Genomic DNA, 6,110 nt, shown 5'->3' on the forward strand with positions numbered 1-6,110 from the left:
TATATATATATATATAATTTTACTGACTGGAATTGACTGAGACCATGTAAAAGCGCATCGTTTACATAGTACCGTGGACGAGCTTAAATTCGAAGCAGTCGTCGTAAAACGCTATTTGATTCGTCTCTCTGGTCGGATTAATTTTAATAAACGTCCTCCTCTCTGTGACTGTATAATGGCGATAAGTAAAGTCGCCGATACTCGTTTCGGGACGTTGAGTCCTCTTGAAGAGCGGATACATGAAATCCCCTCGTGCGGCGTAATCCGTCCGTATTTATGTGCGTCGTGTGTTTCTCTCTCCCTCGCTTTAAATAATTTCCCGTCGCTTCGGCGCATCGTCGGCTTCCTCTCGCTGCCGTGAACTTTGGCCGCATCTCACCGCGCCTACGATACAGCGAGGAACGCGGAGAAGTTGCTCTCACGGCGGCGAACAATCGAATCAGTTCCAAGTTTACGGAAATCCGTGGAAAGCCCGGAAACGATTGAAACGCGGCGCGTAGGCCGAGTGGCGGCTAGGTATACCTAACCGTCAGTTAGATAATTAACGCACTCGGCGGCACTTCCAATTAGCACGGATAGGCAATTAGCATATAAGCGCGAGGATCGATGGCAGTTTGTACACAGCGGCCGAGAGAGCCGCGGGAGAGCGCGACATGGCATTGTGCAATATGCAAAAACGAAGTGCGCCGAGATCTATGCCCATTAATAATCATTTAGCGGACACCCGAGCCCGGATAATATATTAAAACGGTTTTGTGTTGGATTATTTATGGATCGGGGGCGCATCGAACGCCTTTAATTTATCTCTTATCGTTTAAACGCTAAGAGATTTCGCCATAGTTTTATCTCTCGCAGTGCGTCCGCCAAAAATCAAATTTTTTGGAATTTACATTATTCGCCGCTCTCTTTATATATATATATATATATATATATATATATATATATATATATATATATATATATATATATATATACAGGGTGTTTCATAACCTCCACCCACGAAGTACATAGCGTTATTCCTTATGAAAAATTGAATCGAAAAGTCCTAAATCATTTTTATCTTTGATGTTTAACAAAGCAGATATTCTTTAATAAATTCCAGCAAATCCGCGCCGTCCTTTAGAAGTATACACGTGAATGTAGCATGAATGTTCCGCCGCTGATTCACGCACACTACTAGGCGCGCACCACTAGGTGCGCAGCTCACAGACGTGTATATCGCTAAAGAATGGCGCGGATTTGCTCGAATTTATTAAAGAATACCTGCTTCGTTAAGCATCAAAGACAAAAATGGTTTAGGATTTTTCGATTTAATTTTTAAGGAATAACGCTATGTGCTTCGTGGGTGGAGATTAAGAAACATCCTGTATATATGTCCTCTCGTGAATTTATATATATTGTATCTGATCGGGTCTATAGTTGTTTATTGTGTTTCTCCGACGCGCGCAATAATTAACGACTTTACAGTAATTGGGAAAGAGGATTGTTTGCATTGCCTGCGAGAATTAAATGGATACGAGTATTAACTTCCGCGCTTTTATGAAGTGAATCGATTCAATTTTCGAAGAGTGCGCGTTCGCTACGAACGGCCGGCGCTACAACTTTGTTCTCGCGGTGGAAAACAAAAGGGAAGAGTAGAGAAAGAAAGAGAGAGAGAGGGAGAGAGAGAGAGAGAGAGAGAGAGAGAGAGAGAGAGAGAGACAACGGGAATGATCCTGCTCAAATGTAAAAGTTTATCGCAAGCTCGAAATCCCGAAGAGACATTTGATATTCTACGTCGTAGCGCAAGTTCGTTCGCTTTAGCTAGAAAATATAAACGATACACACGTGGCCAGGTCTTTCTGTTTAGATACACGGACGCATACATATGTAACGGGAGTATCTCGTACACATGACATTTGTTTTCTGGGAAAGTCATGGAAAAATAACCGAGATAAACAAGGTTTATGAGCAACGTGTGAGCATGTATGTGTGTGTGTATGTGTGTGTGTATGTGTGTGTATCAACGTTGAAATTCGCCGGAAGCGGAATATTTTCATCGCGCAACATCGAAATCCGTAATGTTAAGGAAACGCGGATGCGCGCCAGTGGAGAACGCATCATCATATATTTGATGTGCGACGCGTGAGCAGCGGGCATGCAGATTACGAAATCTCCCGCGGTAATCGCGGAATTTCATTAGACCGAATTATTAGGACAAGCGAAGACGCTGACGGAAGATAAAGAACGAAGATGGCGGAGCGAAGAAGATGAGGAAAAAGGAATACGCCGAGAGAGAGAGAGAGAGAGAGAGAGAGAGAGAGAGAGAGAGAGAGAGAAAGAGAGAGATGGCAGCGGTGAGAAAAAGCCAGAGTCTAGTACCATTCTATCCTCGACGATATTCCCCTGTTGTGCATTTTTCTCTCTTCCCTCGCTCGTTTCTTTTTCATCTCGCGATATCTAACGAGTTTCATCCCGCTGACGCGGATTAACGAGGATTCTTGACCGTCGAGCCATCGAATGCCACTTTGTCGTAGCCGCCGGCTAATCAACGCGTCGCGTTAAATTGCCGTAAATAAATCGGCGGGGCGGCGCGCACAATTTCGCGCGAACTCATGTGCGCGAGGAGTTACAAATATATACAATGGACGGTCCAGCCACTTTTACACGCGGGGCCTTATGCATGTCGAGAGATATGCGCGAGCTGTGCATGCAAAGTGAAACATTCCAACCGCTGCCGTGCGCCCGGGCGGTGGCTGTCCGACGGGATCTAGTTACTTAATCGCGCGGTTGACAACGTATTATGGGAACGCGTTTATATGGTAGATACGATAAAGATATTGTGTGACCTAACGTGCCATTAAATATGCAAAGCTGCGCGAAAGTTTCAGAACTGGCTGTTACGCCGGTGGGAAGCAATCATTACGCATACTTAGACTTCGGCTGAATATCAGTCGAGAGCTAAAAACAGGATATTAGGCGGATAGACGCAAACGCAGATTATGTATCCGAAAGCAGGTGATCGTAGCCCGAGCGGTTAATAATTAGACAAAGTAGAACAACAACGTGTAATTTATTCTAAACGCTATCTGCCTCTCTCTCTCTCTCTCTCTCTCTCTCTCTCTCTCTCTCTCTCTCTCTCTCTCGGAGAAAACCAATGTACTGGAACAGATCAAACTAATCGTACAAATCGTTTGTGTACGTGTTCGCGCATTTTTTCATGGGATTAATAAGCGGTCGGCGAGTCTAACGATCAAGTGGCTAAACTCTTGCCCGCGATACTCTAGCGCGGAGTATTCTCGAGACAATTGGAGGATCGATTGAAGAAATTGATTCAATCTAATCTACCACGAGATATCCACCACGAGGATATAAGACGGATCTCACTTGTTCGTCAGGTGTACGATAATCACGTTGACGAGCGTGCATGCCGAATACACATCCCGACTCATCATTAAATCATCGTCACGCCAAGCGAGTTCGATTTATTCGGTACCAGCGGTGTCGGTAGAGACGAAACGGTGGAACGAAAAACTCGGCTATTTCCGCCGGCCGACACGTACATAGGACAGAATAGAATACATACAGACATGTACCGATCTCTTGCGAAGCTTTCTCGTTAACCTGCTCATTGATCGTTCGCGAATAACTCCTCGAAAGCCTCTCCTCGAGACCCGATTACCAAAGTACTAAAAATCCGGCGCGCGCGCGCTTTATCGACCGCGGCGCGGCGCGCCGTATAATGGTGAGACTCTACGGGAGGACGTGCAAAATCGTCGTGGGAGAACTTAATTTCACATCGTATCGTATCGTATCGTATCGTGTCCCACCGCCCCGTCCTACCCCCCCGAGGACGTCGACGTTGGAGTTCGGTTTATTCGGCATCGGACGTGGCAGCCGAGGGAGTCGGGTTGGCGCCGCGGGCCGCCGCTGCGCAGTCCAAGTTCCGTGTCTCGCTGAAAGCGTGTAACTGTTACCCGAGCCCAGGGGATTACTGGTAATCTGCGGTAAGCTAAGGTACGTGCGCAGGTAGCGGCAACCTGTTTCGGATATTGTTACGACGAGTAGCCGGCAGCCATTTCGTCGAGTCGTTCGAACTCTCGAGGATCTGCCCCGCGCGAAACCGCCTTCCCTATTCCTCGCGCGCGCCATTCCGGCTCGCTCGTGGACTCGTTAGCGCCGACGTACCGATGAGCGCCGGTCGGATGTAGCCGAGCGCGAATTAACCAGTTAGGAAGTTGCGCGGAATCACTGCCGCGCGCGAAAGATAGAAACCCGCGGGTTTACGCGCGGGATGGATGCGAGTCGGCGAGACGAGATGAGATTTTCGGACTGTGCCACTTCGAATCGACATTCCCTTGACAACTTTAACGAGCTGTTTTCTTTCTCTCTCTTTCTCATCAATTTAAATTTGTAAAACTGTTATAAATATTACATCAAATATTCGTCTTGTCTTTCACATTAATTGTACGCTTCTTATATAGCTTCATATGTAACATGTCCCCTCTGGGATATATTCTAGGACTAAAATAAATATTTCTCTCTCTCTCTCTCTCTCTCTTTCTCGACGCTCGTACTATCTGCTCGCCAAGCAGCAAAAATTCACCCGCTCGATCTGCATAATTCCAACATTAGAAATTAAGAGTCGGGCTAACTAGAACAATCCGCATGAGAACGTCGCTTCCCCGTTCCGCTCCTGATTTTGTACAAATTTAATCTCGGTCGATTTGGAACGTCCTTCGCGGAGGACCTTCCATGTTAGATGCCGTACATACGATACAGCGGTGGCAGCCGGTTAAAATGAATCTACTCTGAGTTGCTTCATTATTATGCATATCGAAGCAGAGAAGGAACGAGAGAGAGAGAGAGAGAGAGAGAGAGAACGCGCGCGAGGAGGAATTTGGTATATTTGAAAGAAATTTGTCGAACCCGGACTTGACTCAACTGCTAGTATCATGTCGTGGGTTGCGTTTCGTTTAAGCGCGCAAAACCAAATTCATTTCGTAGCCGCGACCGAACTGCGACTCGCATTAAGAAAGCTGTTGCTCGCAATCAGAGCGCCTCGTTCGCGATGTAAATGAGAAGGAACGCGGCGTCGTAATCTAGTCCTGTAACCACAAGGCAACGGACGAGCAAGTCGAATGTAAAAGACGGGTATTAAATCCGTCCGTTCGCACGTTAGTGGCGAGCTTAACGACGCCGCGCGTTTCGCTGCTTCGCCGTAAAGGTAGCCATACGTTTTTCACCTCGCCCCGCCGTCGCGAAACTTGGCCGCGCGGTAATTGCCGGCCTTAGCGGGGGCAGTCCGCGCCGATGATATCTCGCGCCGGTGTTACGATTATTAGTCAAAGTGTGACAGAATCTCGGCATGCGTTTTTCGCGTGCAAGCGCGTCGAGCCTCGCGCGGCTAAAAATGGCCCGCGAAGCTTTCGAATAATACGCGGAGACGCGGGCGGGCAAGCAGAGCGTCCGCGTGAAAGGAATAAACTGCGCGCGACACATACATACGAGTCATATTTACGAGAGAAAGGCCGTAACACCGCGGGGCCATGAATTGCAGATAAATGGAAAAAGGAGGAAACGTCGTTTGTGTGTGTATGGGTGTGTGTGTGTATGTGTGTGTGTGTGATCGAGCGCCACGACGTACGAAAGTTTTACGATGGCGATAATTTTCCCTCCTTTTACCAGGTGTCGCCGGGACTTTGTAATCGACGCTCGAACCGAATCGCCGAATCGCGGAAATTTGCATTCCGTTCACGACGATTTTATAAATATTTATGCGTACACGGGATAAATTAACTCGACGGAGAGCCCGCGCGACTCGACCCGACCCGGCACTAACAACGGCGTTAGCGGAGGCACGAACAAGGCCATAAAAATAAATTTCATTTCTTTCGTCGCGAATCGCCGTGCCGAAGACGCGCCGAAAACATGTTTCTTCAAACGCCGTTCGCGCGTTCCCCAGACTCTACACCAGGGCGTAATAAATCCTCGCGCGGCTGCGCGATATCTGAGCGACGCGTGAAAAATTTGTCACGCGCGTGTATCGCGGAATACTCGCTCTCTCTCTCTCTCTCTCTCTCTCTCTCTCTCTCTCTCTCTCTCTCTCTTTTTCTCTCTCCTTTTTTTGT

General features: G+C 47.6%; 1 protein-coding gene across 2 annotated transcripts in view; it reads right to left on the minus strand.

Moving 5' to 3' along the window:
- LOC116843938 (hemicentin-2-like) overlaps window positions 1–6,110 on the minus strand; it is a 205,718-nt gene that overhangs the window by 118,404 nt on the left and 81,204 nt on the right. The gene's annotated exons all lie outside the window — the stretch shown is intronic.

This window comes from Odontomachus brunneus, unplaced genomic scaffold (genome assembly GCF_010583005.1).
Source record: "Odontomachus brunneus isolate Ranch 3 - 2012 unplaced genomic scaffold, Obru_v1 Obru_scaffold_037, whole genome shotgun sequence".
NCBI classification, from domain to species: domain Eukaryota; kingdom Metazoa; phylum Arthropoda; class Insecta; order Hymenoptera; family Formicidae; genus Odontomachus; species Odontomachus brunneus.